This window comes from Haemaphysalis longicornis, unplaced genomic scaffold (genome assembly GCF_048455015.1).
Source record: "Haemaphysalis longicornis isolate Haplotype H1 unplaced genomic scaffold, Haemaphysalis longicornis Haplotype H1 scaffold_7, whole genome shotgun sequence".
Lineage (NCBI taxonomy): Eukaryota > Metazoa > Arthropoda > Arachnida > Ixodida > Ixodidae > Haemaphysalis > Haemaphysalis longicornis.
In genome coordinates this window covers 122,002,743-122,021,137 of record NW_027526422.1, presented here as the reverse complement: position 1 = coordinate 122,021,137, position 18,395 = coordinate 122,002,743, and positions in this window count along the sequence as shown.

The following is an 18,395-nucleotide window of genomic DNA, read 5'->3' as shown; positions in this document are numbered from 1 at the left end:
GTCACTAGCGTCGCTGGAAAGAGCGAATATCGCGTAGCGTTGTTTTTGCCGTCGGGAGCTCTCGGAAGGACTTCGTTTTGGTGACCCGTTGTCTATACGGGCCGTCGCCCTAGATTTGGATGTCGCCCGGCATTCGCCCTGCTGGTGTGGGCCATCGAGTGCCACCTCCCACGCTTCGGCACCCGTCTGTCGGCTACACTCCAATCTACCCAACTCCAAAGTCGGAAACGCCGCATAGTCTGATTCCCGTCACAGCAAGCTCTCTCGCATCTACGCTTCACCATTCCATTTGAGGTTTCTCGGCTCCCGGACGCAGCACTACGCCGGCCAGCAGTGTTCGAGTCGTGTTGTGGGCGAAAGAATCAACCGCGGAGCATCTACTCTTCTCTACTCTTTCCTCGCCTTTCCAGTGTTTACTTTTCTCTGTTCTATTCTGGCATCACACCAAAATGTCGCTGCTATTATTCATATCTCTTGACGTCACGGCCGAGACGACGGATTGCGAAATGCTCTAGGGAAAGTAGAAAGCCATCACATAATTTGAGTGCAAGTAATAATATATCTGTTGACGCCACCGCCCAGAATTGGGTACAAACGCAGCAGGCGATGCACGCTGCTGTTTTTTCCTCATGCGAGATGCGGGCGCAAAGTACATGCGCAAAGTACATGACAGTGGCCACTGTCATGGCGGTTTTCAGTGTTTCCAAGCGAAGAAATCGCCCGCTAAAGTTTTCAGTGAATACCACCTATAGCAGCACAATTAAGGGTTGAGCTACTCAGTAAATGTGCACAACCGAAAACAAAGCAGTGCGTAAACAGACAGAACAACACAATGAAATAGAAACAATGACGACGATTCAAATTTCTCAGTGCCGCACCGGTCTCAATTTCTGCATGTGCCATCTACATTACCGGCGTACTCTTTTCTTCTTTTTTTGACGAAGACGAAATATCTAGTACCTGCGAAGTCGAGGATACAGTTTCTTGCAGATGGAGAAAGTCTGTAACACGGCCAAAATTTCCGGGTAATATGCATTTTCGCAGTATGGCTGCGTTAAAAAACACGAACTTCTCTGTTCTGCGCATCTTTCAAAACGTGTAGTTATACCATGCAGGCACCACGGCGCTCGCTACCTTGGCAGCGGTGACACTCTGGGTAGGGAAAAACGTCCGACAAAGAAAAGGCCTTAGAGAGCAAAATTTACTTTGTTTTGTTGGTATTTGTGGCTGAAATTTGTAGGATTCAACATTTCAGACACTAGTTATTCCCCACCCCGCAGCCATCGCGCTCAGCGAACATGGCTTGAGAGCGCCGGCTGCAGAAGGGTCCGTTGTTTGCGGAGGCAGTCAAAGGCAGGATGCGACTAAGGGCAAAACACCAATGGCAGCATTTATTGCAATGTGCAAATCAAATACACTGCATACAGACTAATCGTTGGCCATAACGGTAACGTTGGGAGCGAGGCCTTAAGCAGTGCTAGAGATCGAGATGGTTCAAATTACCGATGGTATACCGGAGCAGCGGGGCGCCGCGCGTGCGAGCGTTGGTGCAGTCTCCGAGCTCGCCCGGAAGCGTCTTTTTGTGGCGCGTTCCCCAGGTCCAGATCAATGCGCCGAAACGTCCGCGTGCTACCGTATCCCCAAGACAAGAGGCTGTCCCCTCGTCATGCTACATTCCCCCAGATTTCGCCGAACGGTGGCACTAGTGTGGAGCAAGAACTGGTTCTCGGGTAAGGCAGAGGGGAAAAGGGTCCACTCCACCCCGGCAACAACAAACCCTACGGTTGCTCGCCCGCTCCCATCGTGCGAGCGAGGAGCGCTGTGCAACGCCGGCCGTGATGGAAGGCTGGCGAGAAAGGAGGGGTTCGCGTGATAGTCGCAATCCCCACAAGCTATCAAAAAGAGCTTGAATGTATCTCCGTAGAAAATTTGCGGGGAATCATTTTCAGCCGCGTTTGTGAGCTTTGCTTTTGTTTTGTTCATGGAAACCCCCCTCGGCAAAAAATGTTGTCGTGTTTGACACCCTGAAATAAGACTTCTGCCCTGAGCCACCCGGATACGGGGGCTGCAGAATACTTCAAACCACCTGACAATGTTTGAAATGCTTCGAAGTGGCGACGCGAAGACTTTTTCGTTGTTCGTCTAGGTTGGAAAAATGGCCACCAGGGCGGTGATTGAATATACGTCCATGTTGTCAACAGCGACCAAATTGGCTGTTGAAAAATCCCGTCAGGTCACACTTGTCAAGTACCCACAGATAGCAGGCGTGAGACCTTTTAACCAAACTGCGAAAGGAAACAAGGAAGCATGTGTGGGTCTTCGCCGTTGCGCGATGCAGACGTTTTGCAGCCTCGTTGCTTGGGGACCCGTGTTGCGGTGTTACCACTCTGAAAGGGAAAGATCTCCGGAATTCATTTCATCTTTTCGCGAACAGGGGAATGAAATGGGAAAGGATCGGCTGCCCCGCATTTTAGAATGGAATGGTAATGGAATTAGGCACCTTTTGTTCGCAGCGGAATGGGAACGAAATAGGCTATATTTTTTAGACACGCAATGTCGATCGTCAGTTGGGGTACTCTGCAAAGCTGGCTCTTGATCTAGCAGAGTTAGGATAGATCTTTTGTGCAATAACTTCTCCTTTATTTGGGAAGACGTTTTAGGGCTGTTACGAAACACGTACGTATGTCCTGGTTGCGCCGGCGAATGAGAATCTTTGCTTGGTGGAATAGTTTTCAGTGCTGTGGGATGGGTCCGAGGAAGCTGTAGCGAAAGATGACCAGCGTCTACTTGCAATGTGGTGATCTAGTCGATTAGCGAGGCAGTGAGCGCCCCCCGATCCTGCTCTTCCTCTCCTCCTACTGTCACCCCCTGCCTCCGCATCTTTATTTCTTAACATACTCCCGTGCCACCAGTTTGTTAGAAGCAAGCCGGCAGCTGCGCGGGTATGGCGAAGTCCCGGCCCCACTACGATCAGTTCTTCGACATCCGTAGCAGCGCATGACTTCACTGCAGCGATGCTTGCAGGCTGGCTCCGGGATCCAGTGGAGCATATTTGGCTGGGTACTTTGGCGCCATCGATTTCTGTAAACAGCTTTGTCAAGGCGGCCACTTGAATCGAATGGGAACAGCTGGTGCGGTCGACTAGCGCAGTGGCATTGTTGTTACGTCCACGTCTGATACGCCTTCCGTGCCGTAATCGGTGTGTTCCAGCAGCACACCCGGTTTCTCTGCGAACTACGGGAGTCACCTCTCTTCTGATCTTTAAACAGTGAGAAAGGCACGTCCAGCATCCACTTGTGTTTGTAGAAGTAGTAGTCACCATCGAAGTTTTTGTTCTGCTTTGCCACGAGGATGCCTACCCACCGGGCTTGGGCGAGCGCGGCGGAAGCTCGCTCCCGGCGTCAAAGCTCGTTCACGGAGCGCCGGAGAAGCAGGCTCTCCGTTATCCCCTGAAGCGGGTCCACCTTTTGCAGGAATCGCGTTTTTGTTGCCGGATCCAACAAAAATTTCTTCCAATTGTAGCAGGGCTGATGAAATGTTGCAGAAACGAGAGCTCCGCTGACAACAAAATGGTCGCAACAGGACCGCAGGGAAACCTCCAAAGCGGGAGTCGAATCGATGATTCCAAGTTCATGGCATGGCCGGTCAGACGTGTCCGGAGTGGAAGTCGAGTCATCGATGCGAGGGTTGTGGAATAGCTGTATTGACGCTTGTCATAATCAATCGCTTCCAAACGTCAGCATCAAATTCTTCATCCTTCTGGTTCTCCTGAACTTGAGCGTCGAGTTTGTGAAGGCTAACCTGGTCATGCAAGATGAGGTCGAGAACATTTTGTCTGTAAAGTGCCGTTGCTGCCTGGCTCCACAGCAAGGCGTTGAGGACTGTCATGGTCCCGGAGACGGTTGCTCGCAGGACATCTCGGCGAATGCGAAGAGCGTCTATGGCGCCAGTCGCCGAAGCAAGACGCTGGGGTTTCGGCTAACTAGGGTATGAGGGCAGCTTGGGCACGAGCCGAAAGGCGCGGTGGTCGTGAGCAAGGCGTCCATGACAAAGCAGTACGAAGGTATCCAAGCCTAATGCGCCTCGGATCCGCTGCGCTGTCACGCGTGGGGCCGCTCGTGTCTCGTTTTCTGGGTTTCAGAACCAGAAATTGTGTAGCGAAAGAAGACCAGCGTCTGCTTGAAATGTGGTGATCTACTCGATTAGCGAGGCAGTGAGCGCCCCCCGATCCGCCTCTTCCTCTCCTTCTACTGTCGCCCCCTGCCTGCGCATCTTTATTTCCTTACAGAAGCTATGGCAGAATGTGAGAGACACTCCCGATAAGCCATGTGCACTTACTGGTTACCTGTGACCCCATTGTTTAGCGCCGACGTCCAAACCAAACGAATGTATGAAAAATACAAACGCTACAGTTCCGCAAAGGGCATGCAGCTCGCATTGTTCACAGCATTGCATAAGCCTTGCAGACACACGTAGAAAAAATGGCCAACTTGTGTCGGGGTACCACGCGTGGCCTTAAATATTGTCCTGTATTGAAGGGGCAGTGTTGAGCTGATGCCAGGGAAATCAACAAGCGAAGTGAGGTTAATGTGGAGCACGTGGCGACTGCCATGCGATGAATGTTTCACTGTTTCGTGACGCCACCTTAAAGCCCCTCCCAATGGCACGCTAGCAATACTTCCTAGTGCTCTACAACGCTTACTATAACAAGTCCGTGTAGATGCGAGCAAGGTACGGGCGACATGCTTGTGAGTTTGCTACCGCAATTACATGTGACAGGCTGGGCAACACAAAAAAAGCAGGCAGCTATGTATTCTTCCTCTAGCGCCGGGCAAGAGAAAGACATTACAATATGCTGAACATGAAAAGAATCTCGCACCCCTCTGTCTCGTGATAGTTTCTTTTGTTGACCAGTCCCACACAGCGAGTATGTGCTACCCACAGCAACTCCAGGGTGTGGATTCCGTATGCATAACGTTTGGGTTAGGGGTGCACTGCGTGAATCGGTACCTGCTGCATGTCGTTCGCTTGCGCGCTTTTGTATTTTTGTGTTTTGACGCTGTTTTCAACTGGGGTTTTTTGCTTTACTACCGCAAAAATCCAGCAGCCGATTTTTTTTCAATTAAAAGAATAGCGAGCGTTCCAGTGTTGTATTGATGTGTTTGTAGAAGCTCTTTGAATGGGTCGCAGCCGCATCGTCATCGACCGCCATAGGCCTGTTGTGGCCAGCCTTTATTTTGAAGGGACAGAGGTCAATCTCCCTGTGCTCTGGCATCGTCGTCATGTCTAGGGCGCACGAGCGCACGCTCTTCCCTTCCCCCTGACGTCCCATTAAAAGACAGACCTTGATGGTCACTTCTCTGCCCCCTTGACGGTCGAGTCTCGTCCTTGGAGGTCGACGGATCCCACAACTTGGTGCCGAAACGACCCGGGACTCGTGTCTGCCAGGCCGACACCGACAAGCAGGACCGACAGCCTTTCTTCAACGGCTTCTGCTTGAGAGACTGGCGGACCTACCTCCAAGGACCAAGGATGACTTCGATCGAGCGGAAGCTGCTGCGAAGAACCGCCCTTCGGGACAAGCTTTCAGCCGCCTTGTCCGAGATAGAAGACGGCCTCCTAAGTGGCACCCTCACCACGGCGATGGACGCAGCGGTATCCTTGGCGAGAATCGAGGCCATGTATCGACCCATCCTGAAGCTAAACGAGGACATTTTGGGGGACATCACGGACGAAATGGTCACCGAAGAGACTTCAAACACGACATCGTTTAGTGACAAGGGGGTGAAGATAATGACGGAGCTTCGCTACAGATCCCGAGACCAGCAGGCTGGTGAGTCTCTCCTTTTGCCTCCTGGGACGAGGTCATCCCATAGCGAGCCCGCAACCCCTAGACAAAAGCTACCAACAATAGAACTCACGAATTTTGATGGAGACCGTCATAATTGGACCAGATTCTGGAGTCAGTTTGAGCACGCCGTACACAACAATTAGAAACTGCGAGCAACAGAAAAATTTCATTATTTGACCAACCTAGTCACCGGCTGGGCCGCTTCAGCAATAACTGGGCTCCCTGTTACAGAACAGTGCTATAACGACGCAATAGAAATACTCCTGAAGCGGTTCGGAGATCAGACTAGGATTGTTCAAGACCACCTGCGGGCACTGATTGACATCAGGGCAGTTTCGTCTTCGAGCGACGTCGCACAACTTCGAAAGCTTTACGACGAGGTTCAAGTACACTGTAGGAGCTTGAACGCCCTTGGAACAAGCGCGGACACCTATTGCTCTATGTTACGTGAGCTGCTTCTACGAGCACTCCCTCGAAACATGATCGTGAGGTACCACCAATGGTCAAGAACTTCGTGTACTCCTTCAAGGTCAACTGGCGTAGAGCGAGAGCAACAACCGATCGACCACAAGAAAAAGTTTGACGAACTGATGGACTTCTTTGGAAACGAAGTTGAGTACCTGGAAGCAGTTATTCAGGACACGTCGGATTTAACGAAGTTTAAGAAGGACGACAAGCCAGGGGAACAGCTGCGAACAGGAATTTTCGAACATGAACATACTGCAGCGTTCCTGGATGCCGCAGCTCCCAACATACGAAAGTGCTTGTTTTCTTCCGCGTCACATGACGCAGCGTCTTGCGAAGCTGAAGACGTAACCATGGAACATAAGAAGAGCCTTCTTACCAAATACGGACGTTGTTTGCATTGTTTGACCCGAGGACACGTCGCCCGAGAGTGCAGAAAGAGAATTGCCTGCCTGCGCTGTAAACGACGACATGTCTGCTCGATGTGCAACGCAGATCCGGACAGCCATGAAAAGGGACAATTTATATCAGCCCCCTACAGCTCCTCTCAGGAAAAACAGATAACGCGATCCTCCTCAAGACGCTGAACATCCAGGCTTCCGGCGCCCGTAGCGCCGAAAGGTGCAGGATTCTGTTAGACGGGGGAAGCCAGCGGAGTTTCATCACTACCGCAGCCTCTAGGAAGTTAGGATGCGAATTTCTTGGAAAGGAGGTCCTGACTGTAGGAGTCTTCGGAGAGAAAGAAACTAATGAAACTCTAAGAAGAGTTCGAGTTCACCTGCTTGACCCTACAGGTGAAAAAGCACTCAGTGTCGAAGCACTGGAGGTTTCGTCGATCTGCAACCAGATGATTCCTGTTCCCGACCAGAACATCAGAAATGTTTTAAAGTCGCACTCTATCGACACGACAGCTGTACTGTGCGAATCAGGAAGGGACGACGGCATATCGATTTTGATTGGTTCCGACTTCTACTGGGACATAGTGACAGGGAACATAAAAACAGTTGGACCCAGCATGAAAGCTGTAGGAACACGACTGGGCTGGACAGTTGAAGGACGTGTTCACACTACGCCGAAAACACTCCACTGTAAGAACGTCGTGGTTCTACACGAGAGCCTGCCTGGTGTACCTTTCGCTTTCGAAAGATTTGGGGAATCGGAGGCCACAGTCAGTAAAGATCTAGTACGAGCATCAACGAGGGTTCAAGTCACAGAAGACGCACAATACGAACCCGCTCTTCCTCGGAAGCAGGACATCGACCTATCCGACAACTTCGATGCAGAAGAGTGAACATATGACCAGTTGGTTAAGACCCCGGATAAGGGGCAGTGTTGCTCAAGAAGCGAGAATCTGACTGACGCCCTAAAAAAAGGAATAGGAGACCAGTCGCTGCTACAGTTCCCATCGTGGTGGGAAGAACCTTCGTGGATTCTTCGCATCGGGAGCTCCAGAAACCAAAGAGTCCTCTCGGGCTGCCACAGAAAACAGCGGAGGAGGCTAGTGCACAGTACTTCACCCTTCAGTTATTGACTTCGAAGTCGGTGAACGTTACCCGATCGAACCAGACTACCCGCTCAACGTCTCTGCCCTTTAGAAGCATGCTGGCTCTACGTCCTTGGCGGCCGGGAAGATGTAGAATCTCTTTGAATGGGTCGCAGCCGCATCGTCATCGACCGCCATAGGCCTGGTGTGGCCAGCCATTGTCTTGAAGGGACAGAGGCCAATCTCCCTGTGCTCTGGCGTCATCGTCATGTCTAGGGGCGCACGAGCGCACGCATTGCTTGCTCGTCTTCCCTTCCCCCTGACGTTCCATTAAAAGACAGACCTTGATGGTCACTCCACTCCCCCCTTGACGGTCGAGTCTCGTCCTTGGAGGTCGACGGATCCCACAGTGTTGTTTCGAATGTGCCTAACGTTTTCTTTTTCTTGAAAATGTTGATAAGTATCAAGGAGCATTTTTTTTCCATATAAGCTCCCCGTGCAAGAATTCTTTTAACTTTTCGCCGAGTGGCTGAATTGAGGAACAGACAGACAGACAGACAGACAGACAGACAGTCAGACAGACAGACAGACAGACAGACAGACAGACGGACGGACGGACGGCCGGACGGACGGACACACGGACGGACAGACAAAATGTTTCCCGTTTCCAGAGAACCATTCTCATCTTTAATTAGTAGCAGGAATACTGGCCCTTGGTGAATTAAAAAGGCGGTGGTTCTGCACAACATGTCACCAAGCTGCTACCATCCCTAAGCTTTGACGACATTCGCTGGCGTGGCACCCATGCCAGCAACCATGCGTGCACCTAGCAACGGGAACGCGCGGGCTCGGCATGGCGGAGCACGCATAAGGTATCCCAGCGAGTTCAAAAGCATTAACTCGACGTTAATTACTGGTTCGCGCAGCGTCCTCCGGCCTATCTATCGCAAGACTTTAGGGACGTCATCGGCAGGTGCCAGCAGACAGCCAGCTACAGCGTTTTGGTATCGGCCCCTGATTGCTCACCTCTCGGCGAGCGCAATTTTTTCGGTTGCTTCCCGATAAATGTTGCTAGACTCCCAGCTAACAGCGCACGCACCAACGTTAGCGTACATTGTTTCAGTGCTGCCGTATCTCAACAGGAGTGCACGTGAGAATTCACAATTTCTTCGGAAGCATTATTCCGCTTTTGTTCTGGACGACTCTCCCGTGGGCAAAGTGTAGGCGCACATGATTCCATATACGCGTTTTCAGGCAACTGCGCTGCGAACACGGTGTAACCAAGGCGCCATTATTCAGTGGGGATGCGGAGTTTTGTATGACAAGTAGAGCATCACCACATGATGTCACTGCTATTACTCATATCTGCTGACTGTGACGCCATGGCCGGGAATCTGGTGGTAACGACGCAGGTGACGGATGCCGGGGCCTGTTATTACTTTATTGGGAGATGCGGATACATGCGCAGACAACGTGGGCAAGGTCATGGAGGTTTTCAGCGTTGCCAAGAAAAGAGATCGGCCGCTAAACGTTTATGTGAATATTGTCACGAAGCCAAGGACGACGCAGTTGTTTGGAAAAGAAACAAGTTTATTGGAGCAAACTTTTGCTCCCCAAACAACTGAAAAGAATACAGAGGCGGCGAGGCAGCGCTCAACAAAGCGACGTACGTGCGTCGGCGAACGTCGCAGAATCGAATGCCCCGGCGTCCGCTGTGCAGGCTTTTATCTTTCGGCGCGAGAGTTTCTGGAACTGTCGATTCGCATCCAGAACATTGTAGATCACAGAAGATTACTCTGGGCTAGCGGCGTTAGGGCGAAACCCTCTGCTCATCTGAATGAGATAGCCCGTGGTGCATAAAAATAAAGAATGGAACACGCGTTTCGCATGGGACACAGATAACAGAGCCGGGACCGGCCGGGCATTAAAAACATACAATAAATAAACAAACCCGTACATGGTTCGCGGCATTACCCCCCCCCTCTAACAGTGCATCGACCCCATGCTAAAAAAACGACAGTCCGAACAAACAGCAACAACAAAACAACAACAAAAAAAGTTCGTCATCTTGTGAAGTACGGTTTGAGGCGATTGATTGATTGATTGTAGGGTTCAACGCGCCGGCGCAACGCAGGCGATGAGGCGCGCCATAGTGGAGGGCTCCGGATTAATTTTGACCACCTGGGGATCTTTAACGTGCGCCGAAATCTCGTGCACACGGGCGTTTTTGCTTCTCGCCTCCATCAGAAAAGCGGCCGCCGCAGCCGGGAATCGAACCCGCGACCTCGTGCTCAGCAGCGCAACGCCTTAGCCACTGGGTTTGAGGCGAACCACGTGGACGACTTCAGGTCGCGTGCGTCGTCGTGATGTGCCGGAATCACCACTAGGGATCACTTCGTAGGTTAAGTGGCCAACACGTCGTAGAATCTGGTAGGGTCCGAAATACCGTCGCAGAAGCTTCTCACTGAGTCCGCGTCGTCGAATGGGAGTCCAAACCCACACACGATCCCCTGGTTGGTACTCGGCGTCTCGGCGTCAGAGGTTGTATCGGCAGGCATCCACCAGCTGCTGGTCCGTTATTTGAACTCGAGCGAGCTGGCGGGCCTCCTCCGCATGTTGAAGGTATCCTTGGACGTCGGCGTTGAGGTCGTCGTCTTCTACATGCGGAAGCATGGCGTCGAGCATCCTAGTCGGCCGTCTTTCGTAGACAAGCTCGAATGGTGTCATCTGCGTAGTTTCCTGCGTCGCTGTATTGTACGCAAACGTGACATACGGGAGGACTTCGTCCCAAGTCTTATGTTCAACATCGACGTACATGGACAGCATATCCGCAATCGTCTTGTTCACACGTTCCGTTAGTTGTGCAATTCCCCGCGGAAGAGCGGCGGTCTCTGCGTAGCGCGTCATGTAGTCTGTCGCTACGACAATCCACTTGTTCTCCGATCGTGACGTCGGGAACGGGCTTAGAAGGTCCATTCCAATCTGTTGAAAGGGCCTCGACGGGACGGTGATCGGTTGCAAAAGTCCGGCGGGTCTTGTCGGCGGCGTTTTTCGTCGCTGGCAGTCACGGCAACTCCGAACGTAGTGGGTGACGTCGGATGTAAGGCGGGGCCAGAAGTACTTCGCCTTAATTTTTGCAATAGTGCGAGCTGTGCCGAGATTTCCGGAAGACGGGTCGTTGTGGGACGCTTCCAAAATTTCGTCACGAAGGTCTGCGGGTATGACAAGTAGATAATTCGTTCTTGTTCCGGGGCTGAAATTCTTCTTCACGAGGACGGAGTTTTTGAGGCTGAATGCTGGTAAGTTCCGCTTGAACGCTCTAGGCACGGCGACGTTTCGTCCTTCGAGGTAGTCGATCATTACGCGCAAGTCCGGGTCGGCACGCTGCTGGGCGGCTAGGTCGCTCTCCGTAACAACCCCGAAGAACGCGCTGTCTTCATCGGAGTCTTGTGGTGGTGGGTCGACAGGAGCGCGGGACAGGCAGTCGGCGTCGGAGTGTTCCCTGCCGGATTTGTAGACGATTGTAACGTCGAACTCTTGCAGGCGCAAACTCCACCGCCCAAGACGGCCAGAGGGGTCCTTCAAATTGGCGAGCCAACACAGCGCATGGTGGTCTGTTACAACCTTGAACGGTCTGCCATACATGTATGGGCGAAATTTTGAAATGGCCCATCTAATAGCCAGGCACTCTTTTTCGGAGGCAGAGTAGTTTTTCTCCTCCTTCGACAGACCACGGCTGGCATAGGCGATTACGTTTTCGCCCCCGCTTTGTTTTTGGACAAGGAGGGCGCCCAAGCCTATATCACTGGCGTCCGTGTGTATTTCCGTTTCGGCGTTTTCGTCGAAATGAGCGACCACGGGCGGGCTTTGCAGGTGTTTTTGCAGCTCGCAGAATGCCTTTTCTTGGTCGTCTTCCCAGCTGAAAGGGGTGCTATCTTTCGTCAAGCGCGTGAGCGGCTCTGCAATGGGTGCGAAGTTTGCGACGAAGCGCCGGTAGTATGCGCACAGTCCAAGAAATCTGCGCACGCCCTTCTTATTTTTCGGCCTTGGGAAGTTCGCTATGGCTGAAGTTTTCGCTGGGTCAGGCAGGACTCCCGCGACGTTGACGACATGCCCCAAAAACTTCAGTTCCTCGTACGCGAAGCGGCACTTTTCAGGCTTCAACGTTAACCCCGACGTACGGATGGCCTCGAGTACCGACTGCAATCTTGCGAGGTGTTCGTCGAAAGTCCGGGAGAATACCACAACGTCGTCGAGGTATACGAGGCAGGTGTGCCACTTCAGGCCAGCTAGCACAGTGTCCATGACTCTTTGGAACGTTGCTGGTGCCGTGCATAGCCCAAACGGCATCACCTTGAACTCGTATAGGCCGTCCGGGGTTATGAATGCAGTCTTCTCTCGATCTCTCTCGTCCACTTCAATTTGCCAGTAGCCTGTCTTCAGATCCATCGATGAGAAGTACCTCGCATGGCAGAGGTGGTCGAGGGCGTCGTCGATTCGTGGCAGGGGGTACACGTCCTTTTTGGTGATCTTGTTCAATCGCCGGTAGTCAACGCAGAACCTCAGTGTGCCATCTTTTCTTCACGAGTACGACCGGCTCAGCCCACGGACTTTTCGATGGCTGTATAATGTCGTCGTTGAGCATGTCGTCGACTTGAGTCCGGATGGCTTCGCGCTCGTGTGAAGAGACGCGGCACGGTGACTCTCGGGTAGGTCGGGCTCCATCCTCGGTTATTATCCGGTGCTTCGCCAGAGGTGTTTGACGTAACTTTGAGTTCGACGAAAAACACTCGCTGTAGCGACGCAGCAAAGCCAATAACTTGTTCCTTTCTTCTTGCGGTAGCGCCGGATTCGCGTCGAAGGGGTGCAAAGCTTGAAGGTATCGTCGGGTGCGCGTTCAAAGTCGGCGACTGCTATCACGTCAGTTGCTTGTTGCGTTTCTTCGACGAACGCAATTGCAGCGCCCTTGTTTAAAATCTGGTACTCCTCGGTGAAATTGGTGACCAAAACGTGGGATTTGCGCTGCTTAAACCGCGCAATGCCTCTTGCGACAGACACACGGCGGTCAAGAAGCAAGCTTTGGTGACTCTCCACGATAGCGTCGACATCGGGAGCAGTACCTTCACAGTAGACGGTGATCATCAAGCTTGCGCGGGGTGGCAGGGTGACGTGATCATCGGCGATCCTTACAGCTGCACGGTGTTCCGGGTTCGATTCCGTCGTCATGGAGTGGTAGGAGGAAAAAGTTATCGACTTCGTCTGCAGATCGATTATTGCGCCGTTATCCGTCAAAAAGTCCATTCCGAGAATTACATCGCGGGAGCAGTTGGGCAAAACGACGAACCCCGCAGGGTACGTCGTGCCGTCTATGGTGACGCGCGATGTGCACGTTCCACTTGGCATCACAAGGTGGCCTCCTGCTGTGCGTATGAGCGGACCGTCCCATCTGGTCATAACTTTCTTTAGCTTAGACGCAAATGGTCCGCTCATTACGGAGTAGCCGGCTCCCGTGTCTATGAGGGCGACTACATCAAAACCGTCGATGGACACCTTGACGTCGGATGCCGCCTTCCTCGAGTTCCCAGTGCGTCGGGGCGTCGCATCTCGGCTTGTGCGTGTTGAAGGTCGGGCACTGTGCGTCGTCGTTATCGACGTCTTCTCAGCGGACGTCTCGGTCAGGTCGGGTAAGCGTCGCGGCGTATAGCTGTCGTCGTGTTCGGGTGTCTCGTCAAGGTTAGGTCGGGTCGTCCGGATGAGGGCATGTCGTGAATCACTGTCTTCGGCGCGTCCTTGCGTCGTTGGATGGTTTCCGGTTTTTCGCCGTAGAGCAACTTCACCTCCAGAAGTTGGTGCTTTTAGTTTCCCCCGCGTGGGCTGGAGGACCTTCCACGGGCGAAGTCAGCGTTGCTACGTCGGTTCGGCGATTGGTATGGGTAGGGCGACGGCGAACGGTTTAAACGCGCTGGGCCACGGCTGGCTTCAGATAGATACTCGTCGATCTCACGTGATCGTTGGCCAGGGAGAGGGCGAGATGCGTCGACGGAGAAACCACGCAGTCCGAGTGTCTTGTATGGGCAGCGACGGTAGATGTGGTCGGCCTCTCAGCAGAGAGGACGACCACATCGGGAGTTCGCCATACGTCCGTCTTCCTCGGCGTCTGGTTTCGGGCTACCGGGGGTCGGGCGGGTGACAGTGGGCGGCGGTACGGCGGGGCCTCTTGACGGCGTTTTGGAGCAGGGCGGGGTCGACGAACAGCCGCGGAGTATGTCATAGCATGTGTCTCTCGGGGTATCTCGGATGGCGTAGAAGTTCCCAACGCTTGTTGCACTTCTTCTCTAATCACGTCGGTGAGAGAAGCGACTTGGGGCTGCGGCGGCGTTGGGAGAAGTTTCCGCAGCTCCTGTCTCACTATTGCGCGGATAGTCTCGCGTAGGCTGTCGGCCGGGATCCGCGTGCTGCCAAAGTCGTTCGCATTGGCCGCGCCAACAAAGTTGCGGTCATACTGTTTAGCACGCATTTCGAGGGCTTTCTCAATGGTGCTGGCTTCGGTCACGAATTCGGCGACGGTTACGGGCGGGTTTCAGACAAGTCCAGCAAACAGTTCTTCCTTCACTCCGCGCATTAGGAAGCGCAACTTCTTTTCTTCCGTCATTTCGGGGTCCGCACGGCGAAATAGCTGCTTCATCTCCTCAACGAAGATCACGACTCCTTCGTTGGGGTGTTGCGTGCGCGTTTCCAACAAAAGGGCGGCTCTTTCTTTCCGCACGACGGTAGTGAAGGTCTTTGTGAACTCGCTTTTGAACTGAGCCCAGTTTGTCAAGGAGCTCTCGTGGTTCTCGAACCACGTGCGAGCCGAATCTTCCAAGTAAAAGAAAACATGCCGGAACGTTTCTGCGTCGTCCCACCTGTTGAATATTTGGACGCGCTCCAGTTTCTCCAACCATTCTTCTGGGTCTTCTGCGGGGGCTACTCGGAATGATGGCGGTTCTCGTGGCTGCTGCAGAACGACGGGAGGATTGGCTTGGTTGGCCATGGTGCTGGTTGCGACGTCTTTCTTGTTCGCTTTCTCTGGTAGTAAACCGACCTCGGGTGGCAAATCTTGCAGGCGGAGGCTGGCTCTTGTTGGACTGGCTTGGCGGCTTCCAGAGGTTGTAGTGGGCATGAAGGGTGCGTACCCCGCACCTCCACCAGATGTCACGAGGCGAAGGACGACGCAGTTGTTTGGAAAAGAAACAAGTTTATTGGAGCGAACTTGTGCTCCCCTAACAACTGAAAAGAATACAGAGGCGGCGAAGCAGCGGTCAACAAAGTGACGTTCGTGCGTCGGCGAACGTCGCAGAATCGAATGCCGCAGCGTCCGCTGTGCAGGCTTTTATCTTTCGGCGCGAGAGTTGCTGGAACTGTCGATTCGCATCCAGAACATTGTAGATCACAGAAGATTATGCTGGGCTAGCGGCGTTAGGGCGAAACACTCTGCTTATCTGAATGAGATAGCCCGTGCGGCATAAAAATAAAGAATGGAACACACGCTTCGCATAGGACACAGATAACAGAGCCGGGCGCGGCCGTGCATTAAAAACAAACAATAAATAAACAAACCCGTACATGGTTCGCGGCAATATCATCTATAGTTCATACCACAAGCTACGTGCAGCACTGTGGAAGCTACATGGTTGTCAAGAGTTCGCCCGCTGAAGGCCCCTAACTCACCCTGAAGGAAGCGACAAAGGCTCCGGGGCCTTGCACTTCCACCTGCGGAGAGGGGAGAAGGAAATGTCCTTTCAAGGCCCCCTTAGCGGTGAGTTAGGCCTGCTGCGCGGCCGGATGGTTGACAACAAAGTAGCTTCCACAGTGCTACACGTAGATTGTGGAATAAACAATATATGCAATTTATTTCAGTTCTCAATGTATTTTGTAACGTCACCCCTACGTTGTATTCATACGTGATTTGATACAGCCACTATAGGAGGTAGTTTTTAGGTTGAGGAATCGAAGTAATGGAATTAAAGTTGCGACCATTCCAGGAGTGTGAATGAGTCAAATTTGGCATTCCAACGAATTGAAATAAACGGAGATGCGGATAGTTTTAGTTCCACAGAATGGAATGGGAATGAAATGGGGCTGCTTATTCCGGTACACTTGCGAACACGAATAACGAACTCTCCGCACCAGCTCTTGGTTATAAACACAGATATGTTAAGAGTGCAAAATCACTCTCGCTCACTACAATTTGAGACATTGTATATTGTTAATGCATGGTGAAGTGGGATTGGTGGAGCTTGTCTAAGCTTTTGACAGAGACAAATACTGAGGCAAAATGTCAGAACTTTGTAAGGGAACGTTTGCATGTCATACGCTTTTTAAAAGACACAAACCTCATTAGCCAACATTATCAAATCTGATGCGATGTTATAGCCGCACTTCGTTTCAGTTCAGATTTCGTTTAAATATTTGTCCTGGCGTTCCAAAGCTCTCAAAATGCTCGTGCATGCGAGTGAATGCCAGGGCTAGTTTTTCCTCATCGCTAGCTCATATATACGCATGAGCATCTGGTAAAATCAGATATTATCAGCGCAATTGACTTGAAACGAGACGGCCATCAATTTACTTGCTCAACTGAACCTGCATTTTAAACACCTGCTCAAGGTGTCAGCATTTCCTGGGCATTTTAATTAAGAACTTAAGAAATTTCAGCGGCGCCCCAACGCCCCGGCCATAAAGTGTCAAGCATGTTAGCGGAAATTTTCCTGCAAGCCACCTCACAAAGTTGGTGTTCAATATACCCCTTATGATCAACTGAGACGAAAGAAAACCCAATGGGAACAGCGTTCCGGATGATGGTAACGATAGATAAACTACGGCTCGGCTCGCTCTGGGCCCCTTCTGACGTGCTTAAAACTTCACGAAAAGAAGTGCAAGACAGACGGCGGGGAGAAATGCCAGTTTAATTGTTTATTTTACAGAAAATACTATGGCTTCGTTAGTCAACCAATAAAAGCCGAGATAGCTGTGAAGATGGGAAGATGTGATACTTGTAAGATGTGGTAGTTAAGCAAGGCGTTTTTCAGCCTTTGTGTTCCTTTAAAAGCGTTGTACATTTTATCCGAGCAATAAAGACAACATAACGTTAATAACCGGGTTTAATATACTAGGGACGTGTATACAGAAAATATATCTTAGAACAACACATTGCAAACAGTGCCTATATGTACTCGTAGCCTTAGAGCAGTGCTGAGGCCAAAAATAAATTATTAGGCGCGGTTTGTTTCTGTTACAAGCAGTGAACTTCATCGAGCCACTCACTTGTGTACCGACTGCTTCTTCTGTTAAAAGTGCCAAACTAGGTCCAGTGGCGTTTTTCTGTTGAGGCTTCACTCGAACCTCACGCGTCGGTTGAACAAAAGCCAGAAAACCGGCAAATATCTCGGTAAAACAAGAACCACAACAATATTTCCACTTTTCAGAGAAAAGAAACTTTAGGTGACGCTACAACCACCGACCTTCTGGATGCAAGTCAGAAGTCACGCACTTCCCGATCACACTAATTACGTACACAGAAACGCTGACTAGAGTTTCGCAGCGAAGCTAGGTCGCCTACGGGAATCGTCAAGTGGGTTTAGTTTGGCGGAATTTTAAAAATTCTCGCAGAGATAACTCATTTTCTCAAGCGCCAATCTTGCAGACGAACCAAACAAATGCAGCCAACATTCTTTATGACTCCCGAAAATCTATCGCACATCCACGATCTCGGCGCAAGCCAAGGCCGCCTCGAATAGACTGGAATAGCGAAACAGGGATAGCGAAACAGACTCAACTACGTTCAGCAAGGCTTGGGAATGGGTTAGTTGGTGTTTGGTTATCTTTAAGAAAGTGGGCGCGAAACATAATATTCCGGTGGTATTTTCTGCCCCGTTGAAACTAAAGGGACTGTGCAAGACCGCCAATCAGAAGACGGCAAAATTTTTCGAATGTGCCACACGGCACAGGCGCCCGTTCGTCGACTGCGCAGAGGGTATTGTATACAAGATACCCCTCTCCTGTGGTAGGTCTTTCGTGGGACAATCAGGCCGCTGTCTCAACGACAGATTACGGTAACATCACAATGCTTGCGGGCAACTTGCGGTAAATGGAAATTTGGTCGCGCATGTTAAGAGTTGCGATAAGAGTTGTTCGCCCGATTTTGAGGGGGCACCCATCTTGTTCCGCTCCAAAAACACGATTACCCGCGAGATCTACGAAGCATATGCAATGTTGTGAGGAGTGGAGGGAGATTGCATTAGCGCCCCTTCAATCCGGCTTTCGACGCGTAAAATACAGGTTACCTAAGGGAGGAATATATATCGTGTCACGTGTTGCGCTTTATTGTTATTTTTTTCCTGTGTGTTTTTCATGCCCACCATATATAACCGCCCCCTTCCAACGATACTAACAGCTCATAGTTTGCGCCTCATCTCGTCTGTCTTTGTGTAATTCACCCTGTCCTACGTTTTCGTGTCAGCCAGCTCACCTCTGCTCTTCAAGACTCAATTAGCTATGCAGACGAAAGTAAGTGCTTTGAGGGTGTTATTGAGCGCAGCTAAGCGCTCATCACCATTC